The sequence below is a fragment of the Mesoplodon bidens genome, assembly GCF_964165515.1.
Source record: "Mesoplodon bidens genome assembly, contig: HAP1_SCAFFOLD_49, whole genome shotgun sequence".
In the NCBI taxonomy this organism is placed as follows: Eukaryota; Metazoa; Chordata; class Mammalia; order Artiodactyla; family Ziphiidae; genus Mesoplodon; species Mesoplodon bidens.
The window spans coordinates 3055688-3074067 of record NW_027671810.1 but is presented as its reverse complement, the minus strand read 5'-3'; the positions used below and the strand labels follow the sequence as shown (position 1 = coordinate 3074067).

The 18380-nt window shown below is 34.9% G+C and overlaps 1 long non-coding RNA gene across 3 annotated transcripts in view; it reads left to right on the top strand.

The window, feature by feature from the left end:
* Positions 1–18380, top strand: part of LOC308610983 — a 104520-nt gene that overhangs the window by 75812 nt on the left and 10328 nt on the right. For 2 of the 3 annotated variants that reach the window (XR_014014721.1, XR_014014722.1), the window contains 2 exons: positions 6425–6500; positions 6964–7319. This is a non-coding gene — a long non-coding RNA (uncharacterized lncRNA). Of the gene's footprint in view, positions 1–6424; positions 6501–6963; positions 7320–18380 lie in introns of those variants that run through there. The other variant, XR_014014720.1, reaches the window with a different exon arrangement.

The following is an 18380-nucleotide window of genomic DNA, read 5'->3' as shown; positions in this document are numbered from 1 at the left end:
TTTCTCTAGTCTCTAAAAACTTGACAGCAAATTTATGGTAATTAAAATTTTATTTGATTTTTATTACTTCATACATTTAACTTACATATCACAACAAAGTACTTTGTGAGCAGAGTGGAAGGTCATTGCATTAAGGAAGTTTAGGGACACTAAAAAGAGATTTTGTGGAAAATGTAATGTTTAACCTGGATATACCTATAGGTAAGATTATAAGGTGGCAGAAAAGGGAGTGTCAGGCAAGAAGTTTGGAAGCCAGTAGGATTAGAAGTATTTAAGAATGTCATAACCAGGTGGCTTGAAACTGTCCTAAAATGCAGTAACCAACCATTGTCACTGGTTGGTTTCTCTGGAAGTAGATGTTGAGGATGGGGTGGGGTGGGGTGTGCAGAATGTTTAAGAAGAATCAACACCCAATGAAAGACGAAAACAAGGATTGCGTCAGGAATAAAAATGATAAAACTTTTAGAAATTATTAGTGTAAGCCACTGTTAATAGATTAAAAGAGACATGATACTTTTGATTATCCCAGTGTTTACAGAAAATGGCACATGACACCATTTAACACCCTTTCATAGTAACCAGAACAACAACATAAACCTCAGCAGGCGAGAAATGAAAAGATACTTATTTTAACTTGATAAAGACAAAAGTCAAAAAACAAAACAAAATAAACATCATACTGGACAGTGAAGTGTTTAAACCGTTTCTTTTAAAATTGGGAACATGAAAAGAATGCCCACTGTCACTGCTCTATTCAGCGTTGTGCTAGGAAGTCTAGCTAAAGTAGTAAGACAAGAAAGGAAACTATCATGTATAAGAAATATAAAGGAGGAAACAAAATCATTATTAGCAGTAGAGAACATAGTTGTCAACATGGAAACAAAACTCTAAACAAAGTTTTGAATTTCACAGACAGTTTAGCATGTTTGCAGGATATAAGAATATTACCCTAAAAAAAAAAAAAAAAAAAAAAAGAATATTACCCTAAAAAACGAATGCAGTTACATATCACAGCATCAAATTATTACGAAACATGAAGACATCATTTATAGAAATATATAATGCCCAAGAATAAATCTAAAAGAATATGTGTTTATGTCCTTTATGGAAGAACATTTTCAAATTTTATTGAAAAACATTGGATAAGTCCCAAGACATTATTAACAGAATATCAGTTTTCCTCAAATGTGTCTAAATACCATTCTAATAAAAATCCCAAAGGTGGTACTTACTTAACTGGGAAGAATATTCCAAAATGTATATGGCAGAAATAGGGCCAAAATAGCCAAGAAAACAATATGTCTCTAATAGCCAGATGCAGATTCCAGGAAAATGACATATAAATGAATATAAGTAATCTAATATTTTTAGAATTTGCTTTGGCCATACTCCTGGTCTTATTCTACTTGTAGCAGATGGCTTTAAAGAGCATTAGCTATGTATATATTAAATATAATATAAATATACCAATATTAAATATTATATTGATATATAAATGTAATATACTAATATTTATATTAATGTATAACAATTATGTATTATATTAATATATATTTTTGCCTAGCATATATTATATACAAAATGTATGAGTAATGAAATGTATTTATATGGTTAATATGTTCATAATATTAATATGATAAATCCTGTAATATTGATTATAAAACAATTATAATATATAAATTATATATATATATATTTATTTATATATATATATTATAAATATATAATTATTATTATCTGATATAATACACTATAGTTAACATATTCTATATAACACAATATATCATGTATTAGTATAAGACAATTATATTATGTAATATAAATATAATACATCTATACAACTATATATATTTTAATTATACATTATACATACAAGTATGTATAGCTATTTATAATTTTATTTACATAGGAATCTGTTCATCATAACAATTGATGTAAAAATATGCAATATTTTCAATCAAATGGGCCTTAACCTCACTACCTACACATAACTACTTTTACAGTCGTGAACCCTGTCTAACTCATGCTTGCATATCTCTCAACCTGCTTTTCTACACATGCACATAGACACACATTTATACACGATATATATGTATACTACCAGTTTTCAGTTCAATGTATATAACTATATAATATATATAATTATATTCCTGTGTATGTATACAAATATAAATCAAAGGTATGTGTTTAGGTATGTATTTCATATGCTTATAGAACTATATCATACAAATAATGTATGTGTATATAAATACATGACTATATACATACATACACAGAAATATACTTATTTAAACAAAAGGGACCTAAATAAACATAGTTCTCTAAGAATAAAACTAGTTATGTCTCACTGTTTCAATAACAGTTTAGAGTTTTCTACTGTATGTGCTTCTATAATTGTTATGAACAATTCCCATTTGTTGAATGTTAAGTTGTTTTAATGTTTTGCCATTATTAATGAAGCTCTAAAGAATACGGTGGGCAAGATTACTTGAAAAACTCTCCTAAAGGAAAAGGGTTAGGTATGCTAGGTTAAATGTACAGAACTTATTTTTAAGTGCGTGGTTGATTTTTGAAGTATGCAGTAGAAATTTCCCGGACCTGTGAAAGAAGGGTGGTACATGTGTGAGAGTTATAGCTATGTTAGGAGTGGATTGAAGATACTGATAGCTTAGAACAGAAGCTGGAAATCCTGTTTTTATGGAGCTAAGTGACAAATATTTTAGGCTTTGTAGACCAAAGAGGCAAAATTGAGGTTAATATTTATGTACTTAGGTAACCATTTAAAATGTTACCAGTTAAAACGTGAAAATTATTCATAGCTCATAGGCCATAAAAATAGGCATCTGTCTGGATTTGGAACACAGGCCATAGTTTAATGACACACCTGACATAGAGACTTGTTTTTAAGTGGCCATGACCACATGAGAGGCAGGAGGTAAGACTCCATCCCTACTAGATGGGAAGTTAGAACTAAACCTATCTATCCCTAGCTTCACCTTCAATGAAAGGGTGTGCCAGGAGAAAAAATATCTGCTGGCAAAGGGAGACTAAGACCAAATTCTCTTGGCCTCTGCTCTGGGTAGGAAACAGGTAGGAAATCTTGAGAATTCTGAACCCCAGATCCGTGTTCACAGTGTTTGGGTTGCAAGTTTATGTGCGGTCTTGCAAACAGAAGCTAAGAAATTAACTTAAAATGCTCCCAAATCGGTGGTATTCCAAACACAAAACTAAACCCTTTCTGGAGAGGTAGATCTTCAACACAGGCCTAGAGCCTTCCCACAGATAAAGTTTAGCTAAACATGAGCTCATGATCTAAATTTACACAATAATGAAGAAATCAGCTAGAAGTGGAGAGAATCAGCAAAAAACAATCAATACCAGAATTAGATTCCCAAGGCCATCCATCAGATGTTGGACTAATCAGGTGCAAGGCAGAAAATATACATAAAACTAGAACTGAAACAAGGAACAAGGATGTTTTAAAAGACTGGGTAGGATCTTTAAAACATTTTTCAAGTACATCATTGATAAAGCTAAAACCTCAAAGGTCATGTAATACAGCAGATTAATCATGGAGAAGAGTAAATTTATGCTGTTTTTAAAAATATGGCAGATCAGATTTTCTGCCTAATTATATAAGTAGATTTATCTTTTAAAAATACACATTATTTTAAAGACTTATTGGCTGTAAAATAAGTTAAGGGTGTTTCAAAGGGCTTCTCTCCAAAGAAAAGTGAGAAGTAGCAAAACACAGAAAGTCGAGGGGAAAAAATGTCAATATATACATTGCGATAGGGTGAACTTAGCCTTAGGCTAGCAACAATGTGGACGAGCTGACCCTTAGATACTTACAACTAAGCTGGAATCTTCAAAAAGTTCAAGTATTTATAACTAAAAAGATTTCTTAAAATTAATAACCAAGTGTTTTAATTGACATCAGCAGAGTAAAACAATAAACCCTGAGAACATAGAAAAATAGATAATAAATATATGAGCAGAACTTAATAAAACAGAAAAAAGTATAAAATTGAGGAGATTTAGTAAGTCCAAAGAATATTCTTTGAAAAGATTTAAAAAACACACTTTGATTAAGCAAAACAAAAACATAAGTGAATAATATACAGAAAGAATCAGGACAATGTTCTAGCAGAGAATATATGAAATGCCAGTAAATTTGAACATTTCTGTAAAGTGGACAATTTCCTAGCTCCTAAAGTTTACCAAAACTGACACAAGAGGAAATTTATAGCTGGAGTTCTTTCAGCAGTAAAGGAATTATGTCAATAGTTTACAGTCTTTCACCAAGAAAATACCAGACCCAGCCAGATCATTTGGGAGGTGAATTCTATCAAACTTCTATTAAACAGATAACATCAATATTAACTAAGAAAAACTTCTAGAGATAGCGAAGGAAGAATTCTCCTTTATTCATCTTATGAAGTCTATATAATCCTAATACTTAAAATAGATTAGGACTGTAAGGAAAAAGAAATTTACAGGTCAAATTTACTTGTAAATATAAAAGCAAAAATTTTAAACTATGATATTAGCTACCCAAGTTCACTAGAGTAAGAAAAATCATGAGCAAGTTAGGTCATCCAATGAATGAAAAGGTAGTTTAAAGTCAAGAATATATATCAATAGATTGAAATCACCACATTTTATTTCTTTCATCTGTCTCTTTAAAAAATTGATAAGTACTTATATTGATCTCTGTTGTACTAGGCACTGTGCTAAGTCACTTACATATTTACTCCTTTAAACCTTCGATCATCCCTGGGGGAAAGTTCTATTTTGCTTCCATTTCTTAGCTAAGACTCTAACCCCCAGGAAAGTGAAGCAACATTTGTAAGTTTTTGTGGATGGTCAGTGATGGGACCAGTACAGGAACATCCACAGTCTGTGCTTGGAAACAGTGCCGCATGTTGACACTCACATTACAGATGAAAGGAAAGGAACCATGCACTTACCATATAGATTAAATCTCACATTCCAGGTTAAAGGAAAGGAACCATGCACTTACATGATAGATTAATACCCACATAACAGGTTAAAGGAAAAAGAAACATGTGCTTCTCTCAAAAGTTGTAAAGAAATCATATCCATTTCTTGATATATTTCCCAATTTCTTTTGCTTGTTTTCTGACCTTTGTAGTGCATTTTGCCATGAGGCAAATTTTAATTCTTATATAATTAAATGTATCCTTTTTTCTTTGTATCTTAGAAAGGTATTCCTCATGAATACTTTATTTCATGTCTCCCAGGTTTCTGATACTTTTACAGTTTCATTATTTTTTTAACTTTTAACTAGTTGCTGTATCTAGAATTTAGTAATGATAGCCATATTTTCCCACTTTTGTTGAATAATTTTTGCTAGTGATCCAAAATGTGAATTTTATTTTAATCTCAATTCCCCTATGCTCTTGCATCTAATTTTAAGATGCTTCCTATTCCACTGGTTGTTTTGTCTATCTAAAATAAATGCTACCTTAATTATAATGTAATTATAATGTAATAAATGTAATTAGTAAACATAATATGACATATAATAAATAGCATATATAAAATAACAAAATATAATTTACCATATAACAAGGTCCAAGGAGAGCAAAACTATACAATCACTTGAAATATCCCCCAAAAGATAGTTTATAAAATTCAATATTCATTTGTAATTTGAAAGAAAGAGTAAAATAGGGATTGATGAATCCTTCCAAAATAAGAAGAAATTATATGTCTACAAGAGAAAGAGGTAAATGATAAACTTTAGTAACACTGGCAATAAATGCAGGACAAGATGAGGATGCCTGATATAATGTTAAAGAAAAAGTATTATGTAACATTGTTTTTGCAGCACTGTTGAGTTCAGTGAAAAGAGAATCTCATAGAAATGAGTATCTCCTTCTTCTTAATGTCTGTACACTTGTCCATTGCATGAACATAATAGCTTATTTAGCCAATATGTTACTGATCTGCATCTGGATTTCTAGGTTTTCATGGAATTTTATTATGCACAATTGTTTCAAACACTAGGACTTCCTCTTATGTTTATATCTTTTGAAAGAAACAATATCTCCACAGATGATTTATCTGTGCTGGCTGCTAGCTGACTTTGGGTACTTCTCAGTTCTTCCCTTTACCTTCCTTGTCATTATGAAAATGGAAGGCAAGAAGGTCTCCTGTTTAGAGACTGTAAAGATAGATCTTGGTGATAAAGTCTTGGTGGTAAAGGCTAAAAGTGTCAACCCAGAACAAACGTTTTTCCAGCTGTAACTATGTGTGAATCCCTTGGCTTGATTCCGTAGAGGATGTAAGACAAGACTGTAGAATCTGCCGTCAAAGTGCTTCCAGTAGGATGAGCTAAGTGAAGTATGATGGCATATGAAATTCAAGACAAAATATAATGTCTCCTTTTCTCTCCTAGCAAAACTTGGTGGAGTGAATGTAGAAGTCACTGTATGCTTTGAATTAAAGGAACACAATAAATCTTGTTTTGGAAGGTAAGTATTCTGGTCTCTTTGTCTAGAAGAAGGAAAATGAGGTTAACCAAAGTTAAACTCATAAATAATTGAGCATTAATTAAATATCTGCGGTCTATGTTTGTCTTTGATCATAATTTCTCCCAATTTATAGACCTCTTTGATACTTGATGAATCCTTGTCAAAGATGCACTTAACAATGATTATTACTTGTGTATTAGGTTTTGCCTGGGCCCTGAAGAAACTATCCTAAATTACCAGCTATGATTGTCACCTGATTTCCTCACAGAGAAAAATCAGAACCCCTTGTCTTAAGTGGCTTGGAATGTGAAAGTAGTTAGTCTCTTAGATATTGTTAGAGGACCCTAGAGAGCCCATTGGTGAAAGTTTGGAAAACATTGGGCTTCTTAAAATTGATTCTTGTAGTGCTTTAGGAAAGATCACTGAACCAAAAGGATAACGGTGTTTCTGGTTCTGTTGTTAGCGTTCTCCATGGAAACATTGCTGAAGCTTCTGGACTCAATTTCCTTCCCCATGTGTGAATGTCACTGAAAATATCCAACTCCATTCTATCCCCATATAACTTCAGAAACTAAGCAAAATGAAGACTCAAAATTCATTTCAAATAATGAAATGAATATATAAGGTAGAATGGAACTGGAAAAATACCTGGTTTAAATTCTGGAAAGTACCAACTATACAATTCTGGATAAGTTGCTTACTCTTGCTTAGTCTAATTTAATGCCCATCTCACAGGAGGTTATGATGATTAATTTAATATCTTTGTATAACACACAGTGTTATGTAATTTCTTCTTGTTTTTCTTGAGTAAATTCGTATCCTTAAAGCAACTCACTGTAAACAATAGTTACTTACTTGCTTAAATTACTCTTATCTTCTATTATCACCTGAACTGTGTCCTGCTCAAGTTAGTATGTGGAAGTCTTAACTCCCAATACCTCGTAATATGACTGTATTTGGAGATAAGGCCCTTAAATAGGTAACTGAAGTCAAATGAGGTCAAATGGGTGGGCTCTAATTCAATATGACTGGTGTCCTTATAAAAAGAAAATATTAGGACACAGACATGAACAGAGAGAAGACCATGTGAAGACAAAAGGAAAACATGGCATCTACAAACCAAGAAGAGATACCTCAGAAGAAATCAATCCTGTTGACACCTTATCTCAGATTTCTAGCCTCCACAACTGTGAATGAGTAAATTTCTGTTGTTTAACCTCCCCAGTCTCCGGTACTTTGTCATGGCACCTCTAGGAAATGAATACAACTTTTTATGGCCTCCTTGTCTCAAGTTGAAAGTTCAATATTTGGCATCATAGCTAAGAAACAAAAATATCATCTACATTCGTTGTTGTAGCCTTTCTTCCCCATTCTCATTGCCAGTAATTTCGATATTTGGGTCTGTTTTCTGTATCTTGTAAACAGAGCATTACACTCATTTCTAGTCTTACTGTTAATATACAATAAATGTGCAGATACCGAATAGATTTTGGAGAAGTGCAACATATAGTTGGTACATGTGTGATATGTGTGTATTCATATAATTTATACTTTTTCTCTATTTTCGTCCTTTGGTGTGAGCTAAGTTTCTCTGCTTTTGTGACTAGCACTCCTGAATACTAATCCCTGAATTTAATTCACCAAAAATTATCAAAAATAATAATAATCTGGGGAAAGAGAGAGTGATAGAGGGAGATGAACAATCAGGCAAGGGCAGTACTATGAATTATTAGGGTCTTATTAATAAGATTATGTTAGTCTAGAGGAAATGACCGTAAGTATCATCAGTGAGCCCAGTTGGTCTTTACTGACTGCTAGACACATCCCTGAGTTCTGTTCTTAGTCTCCAACTGTATGATTACTACTGTCTGGAAGTATTATTTGAACAACTAAAGTCACTTAATGGAAAAGGAATATGTCTTTAGAGAAGCAACAGTCATTTTTCTATCTGATTAAAAAGCAATGTTGACTGTCTGGAAACCTCAGTCATATTTGTAAGCAGGAAAGCATTGGCTATTAAAAGTGGATGATGTAAAGAGATGAGCAGAAACTTTGGTGATAGGTATACCTGGATTTAATTCTCACTTCTACCACTTGGCAGCTGAATAGCCTTAGGCAAATTTCATACCTCCCAGAAATTCACTTAATTCAGTCTGTAAAATGGCATAATAACTTATTATAGCATCCTTTTAGGAATTTTAAATCACTTATTGAAATAAAAGTACACACTATATAGACAAGTATGGATTCCTCAATAGGTGTTTGACCTTTCATTTCTCCAGTATCCCACCCCCATCAAATAAAGAAAAATACTTTTTAAAATTTATGAATATTTAATTGTTCTAAAGTTAAAGCCATAAAAATAAAAATAACCAAATGGCCTACTATCATACCATTAGAAGAACAAAAAAATAGGTCTTCATGAGAGTTTCAAATTAGAATACAAGTTTTCATTAGGCACCTGTTTATGTATGCTATTCTGCTCTTTACAATAAATAATTAAATTTAAAAGACTTATTTCCTCACTTTTAAGACTTTATTAGTTTACAAATTACATATTGACCTATGCTAAATTTTATACCGACCCATGCTAATGAATTCAGTACAGAAAACAAAAAACACTGCACTCAAGCAAACTACACACACACACACACACACACATATATATATATATATATATATATTACTTGAATGCATTTATATCCTACCGTGTCTCATAAATCATTGTGGTAACTCATCAGAATACAGACAATCAAATATAATGGTAAAAGCACTTAATATAAACAGGGTCAAGGATACATAGACAGAAGATGAAGAAAAGATGAGGGAAATGTGAACAGGAGGAAGTGTAGTTAATCGAGTTGTATGTTTTGCCCTTAATATTCTCTGTGTGGGGACTTCCCTGGTGGCACAGTGGTTGGGAATCCGCCTGCCAGTGCAGGGGACATGGGTTCGAGCCCTTGTCTGGGAAGATCCCACATGCCGCAGAGCAACTAAGCCAGTGCGCCACAACTACTGAGCCTGTGCTCTAGGGCTCATGAGCCACAACTACTGAAGCCCACGTGCCACAACTACTGAAGCCCCAGCACCTAGAGCCCGTGCTCCACAACAAGAGAAGCCACAGCAATGAGGAGCCCGCACACCACAACGAAGAGTAGTCCCCGCTCGCCCCAACTAGAGACAGCCTGTGTGCAGCAACAAAGACCCAACACAGCCAAAAATAAATAATAAATAACTTTATTTTTCAAAAAAGATTCTCTGTGGATAAAACAACATGTAAATAATTGGTTACAAAGCCACATTATTTTAAGGTGCCAGACTGCACATTAACAGTCTGACACAAAGGGACAGCACAGGAAAACTATTCAAAGATAAAGATTTTTAAATCTTTGCAGTTTGAAACCTTTTAGAGCAAGTATAATGAGCTCGACACACATTTCAACACTCAACATGTTAATCACATGTTCAAAGTATGTCTCAAACTCATTGGAAATAGCTGTTGTCTCTGTCCCTGATATCCAAAACTGATCTGTGATGTGTAAAACTCAGGAGGTATTGATATCCACTTTTTGGCATCTGAACAGGAAACAAAGTTGTTTTGCAGTGATAATAAAGAATGAAGTAAATGCAAAAGGATACAAAAGACAAAGTACTGAGGGAATGTATTAACAAAACGAGTCAAACTAAATTCTGGTGAACTGGGGCCTACGATTGTACACACTCCATGGAAATACCCCAGCCTAAATACTGGCATACGAGGAAGGGTACTGCGAAGCCCATCACAGTATAATCCTTTAAAATGTCCCTTTCAAGGTTGGCTCCACTCAACACTGAGTATAGGTAATCTTCCCATGTGGCAGAAACACTGGCTGCCCAATGATTGACCAAGAAATTAACACACTAATGAATAAATGATGCTAATTTATTTCTATCCCTGACAACGGGAAACAACACACACTCTGTGTCAATGGTATGTCCTCTTTCCCACTTTTCTAAATGGTAAATTATGGTTTTCCCTTCATTGCTTTATATCATGTGTGGCAGGCATGTTGGGAAATGGCTATCAATGGTTCTGTTATTGATTTCTACCTTCATTTCACTGTGGTTAAACAAGATACTTTGTATGATTTCAATTTCTTAAAAATGTATTGGTACTTGTATTGTGGCCTAACATATGGTCTCTCCTGGAGAATGTTCCATGTGTACTTGAGAAAAATGTGTATTCTGCTGTTGTTGAGTGGAGTGATCTATATATGGCTGTTAGGTTTAGTTGGTTAAATGTGTTATTCAGTCCCCCTACCTCTCTACTGATCTTCTGTCTAGATGTGTTATCCATTATTGAAAGCAAGGTATTGATCTCCAACTATTATTTTAGAACTATCTATTTCTTCCTTCAATTCTGTCAATGTTTGCTTTCCATATTTGGGGGTTGTTTGGTACATATATGTTTATAGTTGTTATATCTTCTTGATAGATTGAACTTGCTATCAACTTATAGTGGCCTCCTTTTCCTCTTGTGATAGTTTTTGATTTAAAGTTTTTTTTGTGTGATATTAACATAGCCATCCCAGATCTATCTTCCTTCCTTCCTTCCTTCCTTCCTTCCTTCCTTCCTTCCTTCCTTCCTTCCTTCCTTCCTTTCTTTTTCTCTCTCTCTTTCTTTTTTGTTACTATTTGCTTGGGATATTTTATGCTATGCTTTAGCTTTCAAGCAACTTGTGTCTTTTGCAATCAAGTGAGTTTTTTTGCGGACAGCATATACTTGGATTATGGTTGTTTTTAAAGTCCATTCTGCCAATGCTTATCTTTTTATTGGAGAGCTTAATCCACTTACTTTTTCAAAAATTACTGATGAGGAAGAACTTAATTCTGTCTGTTTCCTGCTTGTTTTCTGTATGTCTTATGCATTTTTTGCCCCTCATTTACTCCATTACTGACTTCTGTGCTTAGCCGATTTTCTTGTGGTGAACCCTTGATTCCCTTTTCATTTCTTTTTGCATATAGTCTATTGATATTTTCTTTGTGGTTCTCAAGAAGATTACATTTACCATTCTAAAGTTAAAACAATATAATTTCAATTGAAACCAACTTCAGTAGCACACAGAAACTCTGTTCCTCTACAGTTCCATTCCTCCTCTTTACATTATTGTTGTCACAAATTACACCTTTATACTTTGTGAGCCCAATAACATGGATTTATGATTATTTTATGCATTTGTTTTTTCAATCATGTAAGAAATAAAAAGTAGAGTTACAAGCCAATAACACAATACTGACTTTAGTATTTGCCCATGTATTTATCTTTACTGGAGATTTCTATTTCTTTCTACACCTTCGAGTTGCTGTCTAGTGTCCTTTCATTTCAACCTGAAGGTTCAATTTAGCATTTCTCCTAGGGCAGTGGTAGGAAGTTGTAAAACAAACGCCCTCAACCTTTGTTCATCTGGGAATGCGTTAATTTCTCCCTAAGTTTTGGAACCAGTTTGGCCAAATATAGAATTCTTGGTGGACAATGTTTTTCTTTCAGCACTTTAAATATGTCTGGCCTCTTGCTTCCGTGGTTTCATATAGGAAATTAGCTCTAATCTTTTTGAGGATCCCTGCTTTGTAACAAATTTCTTTTTTCTTTCTCCTTTGGGAGAAAAGATTCTTTCTGTCTTTTGGCTTCTGAGAGTTTGATTGTACTGTTTCTTACTGTGGGTTTCTTTTGGTTTCTCTTAGTCCTGAAATCAGCCAAAGATTTATAGCAACCAAACACATACTGAACCAGGGAAGAGGCAATTTGAAAATGGCAGGAAAGCTTTGTGGCATTTTTACTTGCCCTTGCCCCATCCACTGTTAGTGTAGTGATGTTCTTAAAGTGGTGGAGTCTTAATGCAGTGATAGTCTTAAAGTAGCAGCAGACCATTCCTAGTATGGGACCCTCAATCCTGCTTCAGGAGGGAGCAGAAGAGACCGTACTGTCAGATTATTATGTGTATCTGTTCTAACCTGTCTGGGAGCTACCTGAAGGACTGACACAAGATGCTTATCTCTGCCTTAGCTAACTTGGAACACAGTCTGGAAAAGCAGCGGTCATTGCTCAAAAAAAGTGCAAGGTGAGCTAACAAAGCACAGATGGCTGGGGCAGAAGACTGTGCATTGAAATACAGTAGACCACAGAAGATGCAGGAGCCAAAGTTGGTGGAGATTCTTTGGGAAATTAGAACCTACAAAAAGTACACATGTGTCTGGAGAAACTAAGAAAGCCACATGCATACCCAAGATAAGATGCATGTTCTGAAAACACCAGAGGAGTCTCTAAGCTTTGACCATGGGCTGAGCCCTGAACTCAATGCAGGTCAGCTAAATGTTGAAGGAGTGATCCAGCAATCTGCACAATGGGCAGAGGTGTGTGGTTTTGAGTGTGCATGTGGATGTGCTTGTGTATATTTATTTTTGTTTGTTTTAGGTGCAGGAATTCAAGGAAATCTCTGTCAAAACATTAGCTAAACATGAACTAAAGGAACAGAGACTTCAGTGCGTACATACGATAAGGAAAACAGTCATTGCAAAGATAGTTTGGAAAGGTCCCTAAACAGACTACTGCAGCCTTCAACAATCAAAAGCCCAGGAAACCCTGGGAAAGTGGGAGAATCTGATTTCCATAGATACCACATTATAATATTTGAAAGACAAATTTTCAACCAAAAAAATCACAAGGTATACAAAGACATGGAAAAGTATGGTCCATTTAAGAAAACAAATTAATTGATGAAACCATCCCTAAGGAAGCCCAGACATTTCTCCATTGCATATTCTTGCCTCCTTTGTCATAGATTCATTGACCATAAGTGCATGGGTTTCTTTCTGGGCTCTCTATTCTGTTCCAGTGATCGATGTTTTTGTGCCAGTACCATACTCTTTTGATTACTGTAGGTTTGTAGCACAGTCTGAAGCCAGGGAGCATGATTCCTCCAGTTGTGTTCTTCTTTCTCAAGACTGTTTTAACTATTCAGGATCTTTTGTGTTTCCATACAAAGTTTAAAATTATTTGTTCTAGGTCTGTGGAAAATGCCCTTGATATGTTGATACAGACTGCATTGAATCCGTAGATTTCCTTGGGTATGATGGTCATTTTAACAATATTAATTCTTCCAATCCGTGACCATGGTATATCTTTCCAGCTGTTTGTGTCATCTTTAATTTCTTGTATCAGTGTCGTATAGTTCCCTGGGTACAGGTCTTTTACCTCCTTAGGCAGATTTATTCTTATGTATTTTATTCTTTTTTACGTGATTGTAAATGGGATTGTTTCCTTAATTTCTCTTTCTGATAGTTCACTGTTAGTGTATAGAAATACAATAGATTTCTATATATAAATTTTGTATGCTGCAAATTTACCAAGTTCATTTTTGAGCTCTAATAATTTTTTGATAGTGTCTTTCAGATTTTCTATGTATCCTGCCATCTGCAAACAGTGACAGTTTTATTTTTTCCTTTCCATTTTGGAGTCCTTTTATTTTTTTACTTTTCTTGTCTGATTGCTGTGGCTAGGACTTCCAAAACTACCTTCAATAAAAGTGGTGAGAGTGGGCATCCTTGTCTTGTTCCTGATCTTAGGGGAAATGCTTTCAGCTTTTCACCATTGAGTATGTTAGCTATGAGCTTGTCATATATGGCCTTTATTATGTTGAGGTATGTTCCCTCTATGCCCACTTTCTGGAGAGTTTTTACCATGAATGGATATTGAATTTTTTTCAAAAGCTTTTTCTTCCTCTATTGAGATGATCATATGGTCTTTAGTCTTCAATTTGTTACTGTGATGATAAGAGACCTAAGACAGCTACAGAGGCTAAGTGACCTTTCCCTCCCTGAATTGGTAGGTATCCTTGTTCTGCCTTCTAATTGAGTTAGTATCTGAGTAAAGAACTGCCAGGTGTCATTTAGTTCACAATACACTGCTGTGGCAATATAGAAATGAATTTGCCTAAATCATTTGGCTTTTCTAAATTATAGTAAATGAATATACTGAATGAATATTTCAACTTAAGGAAATGTTCTTAAAAATATATTAGTGTAGGCACTTCAGCGGAGAATTGTAAACAAAATAAATAATTCAGGTAAAATTAAAGTACACTCAGTTGTATCCAGTTTCCTCTTGTAAATCTCTCTTTTTCATGTGGGTGGACAGTCACTGGAGAATATCTGTCTTGGGGCTAAGGAAATCTAAGCCTTCTTGGCCACACTGTATTCTCTTATGTCGTTTAATAAAGACACCAGTTGGGTTGCTGAAAAAATAGTGGGAAAAATCAATCCCTCACATCCAAAGGGCAGCTCTTGAAAATATGTGGATTGTTGTAGTCGTTTTGCTCTTCTGGCCTCAGAAGTTCTAATCTTAACCTTAGCCCCTCATGCAGAGAGACTTTTTAAACCAATTCGCACATTACTCATTATGTGACTGTTGAATAAGAGAAACCCAGCTCTTTTCCTGTGCTTTCAACCAGTTATCTTCTTCAAAAATTTGTTTAGATTGTTATACCTTATTCTTGCCTGGCAAGGGACTTATGGGAAGGTTCTTATTGTTTGAAAGTTTGGTGCCAGTATCTGCAAAGAAAGAAGAAAGTAAAGAAGGAAAGGTGTGTTTATCAAACATCCCAATAGTGAAGGTGTGTGAAAGCAACTTTTGAAAAAGTGAATCTGTCCGAGTTTAGCCGTATTATTACATCTTATTTTATTCATTGAACATAAATAATTATCAGTGAATCCTTTCTAGATTTTCTAGTTTCCCAAAGTTCCCTGTATTCACATTCTAAGCTGAAAAATGGTATTTTAAGTCACTGCTCTCCACCTTATATTATTTATAATCACCCTCATGACCTCTTCCTTCAAAGAAACGTGATCCTGAGAAGTGTCCTTTGTTTGTCTTTGTGGAAGAAGTGATGTGGATGCATCCTGGAGACCTGTGAGATGTTTAAATTGTGGCCTAATGAAACTAGGATGGAGAATTCTGGAAAGATCTGGAAAGATGGCTGGTAGAGTGTGGCCAGATGTGGGAGAAGAGAGACGTACAGAGAGAGGGAGAGGAAATTTTCAGAGGGATAAAATTAAACAAATAATTCAATAAGTTTTGTTGTGTGGTGTGGGATGCAAGCCTTTCTCTCCCCCTTTCCTTCACAATCTCTTTGTTAAAGACTGTGTTTTTCATTAGTTTTACTAAGATAGGATTTGCCATTTTCTTTGGATACTGAGAATGGACCCATGGAAACAGTTACATTTGGGTTATCTCTAACTATCTTTAATGAAGAACATAAATATTGGCCACTCTATCTATGCACATGCTATCACCATGCCTTTTTTGTTCTCTGTTCATATATCTAAGTCCTCTTCTTTGAGGTCAATCTCAAATCTCATCTGAAATGTACATTTATTGATAGATTCAACCCATAATGAACTGTCCCTTCTTTGTCCTCCTTAGGCTCTGATTATTTATAAAAACTCATTTTTGAACTTAGAAACTGTCCAATATGATATATTAGTTATTTCATCAGCATCTTTTATATCCTCAACACAGTTATAAGCTTTTGTGGGGCTGGGATCATACATTCTGTAATTTTTCTCAGTACTTACACTTACTTTGATAGAAAGCGCATTCATTCATCTAAACATCATTTATTGAGTGTTAATTAAATGTCTCAACTCAGTAAATATTGTTGGAATGAATGCATGCATGAATGAGGGAGTATGCAATAGGTAGCCTAATGTACCGCCCGATGTGAAAAAACCAAAAACATAAACACAAAAGCAAGCCAAAAAGTGGCCCAGGACTTTCTGTAAAATATCCTGCTTTTGTTGGATGAGGCCATGAAAATCAAGATGCTCCTGAAAGGTCTTAAGAGCTGACCAAGAATAGTAAACAATTGAAATTCTCTCAGGCTTATTCAACCCTATCACTGGACACATTTATACCTCTCAGGAATGTTATTAAAAGAAGAGATTAATAAAGCTTTTATAGATGAGTTGATAAATCTCTAAATATTTAAATCTTCATTTCCTCCTAGGTGTCTCTATTTTGGGTTTCAAAAGATTTCAAGAAACCACAGGATAATTAAAAAAATTAGACATTAGCTTTCTTACCTTCATGTTTTTTGATGGTAAACACATTTTATTTTCTCCATAGTGCTGCCCAATTTCCACCAGTACAGTTCTTAAGTGAATTTTGCTCTGGATGGTGGGATATATAAGATGTAAATGAATTGTTTGTATAGGTTTTAGAATTCTTCAAAAGGGCCTGGCCATGGAAATGCATTGAATATTACTTAAATAAGTAAAGTAACTTCCTCAGAATATTATTCTATTCTGGTTAGGATACTCTCTGCCCTGCTTTGTTAAAATTTCCCTCTAGAGTGGTTTTAATTTTGTTTCTGATAGGGTCCTAGGATTTATTGCCACACCCATCCTGCATCTGTTTTTCTTTGAATTACTCTCCTTGCATTTTCTGATTCCTACAGGGCCTTACAGGCTAGTGACAACCTGGCCATCACAACTCTGGGAAGGCCTACTTTTCAGAGGTGTTGATGTTTTCTGTACCTGAAGGTTTTCAAGAGATACCAATCTTCCTCACCACCTCCCTTGGCCCTCTTAATGGACTAAGCAGTTCCTCATGAAATTTCTGTAGGATATCTGTACTAACTTCTCAATATTGTTCCATCCTGGGTCTAAATTCCTGGCCTCAAGGTAATGTTAGATTTCTAGCTCCAGCCCCTATTAACATAAGGCCTATACTAAGGAACAGAACCCATAGACATCAGTCTGCTCTTATTTCTCTGGATTTAATTTCTCTGTTACTTTCTGAAACATGCAGGTGTTCCTTTCTTTCTTTTAATCTCAGCTATGTGCTTTTAACTTGTTCAAAATTGACCCAGAATTTACATGTGTCTCCAGTAAGAGTACATTAAATTGAGCTTAGTCTGCTCTTCTACTGGCATATTTGAGATCCAAATAATTTGCTACTTAACTGGATTCAGTTACCTGTATATTTCAGGCACCTAAAACTCACCATGTTCCAAATTTCCCCCTTTATTGTTAGTAATTTTCTTGGGAATCTGGATAACATTAGATGGAATAAAGTTAGTGAGTGGCCCAGGATTGCCTGAAATATTGTTTGTCAGAGTGGCCAGGGAAAGTTAAGCAAAGAAGACAACCAAATGAAAAACAGAATCACATTATTATGGCTGAGACAAGATTCCATGCAGAGCTCTCTGTAGAACTGGGTTGGGTCATAACTTATGCCAGAGCTCTAGGTGGGGTTGACACCATCTCATGCCAAGCTGTCAGTTCTGGGCTAACGTCATCTCTGGTCCACTCTATGGAGTGGAGACTTTGGAGGAATGGCCAATGTGTTCTGCGGTGTAGGAAGAGGGAAGTTGTGAACGTTACTTTCTAAATTGTGGAGGAACTAACCACTGTAAATGTGCCTTGAACTATGGTTTTTAATTTGACCAGTCAGATCAATGACTTTCCCCTTGAATGAAATGCTGCTACGTATATGAGCAGAAAAACAAAACTGGTATAAGGAATAGATAGCTAGTGGGAAGCAGCCGCAGAGCACAGGGAGATCAGCTGGGTGCTTTGTGACCACCTAGAGGGGTGAGATAGGGAGGGTGGAAGGGAGGGAGATGCAAGAGGGAAGAGATATGGGGACATATGTATATGTATAACTGATTTACTTTGTTATAAAGCAGAAACTAACACACCATTGTAAAGCAATTATACTCCAATAAAGATGTTAAAAAAAAACTAGTATAAGGAGATGGAGAGACTGGGAGTCTTATTTTCCCAGCAATTAACTTTTCCTCGACCACAACCTTCCCTTGAGTCTCCTAGACCTTGGGGATGATC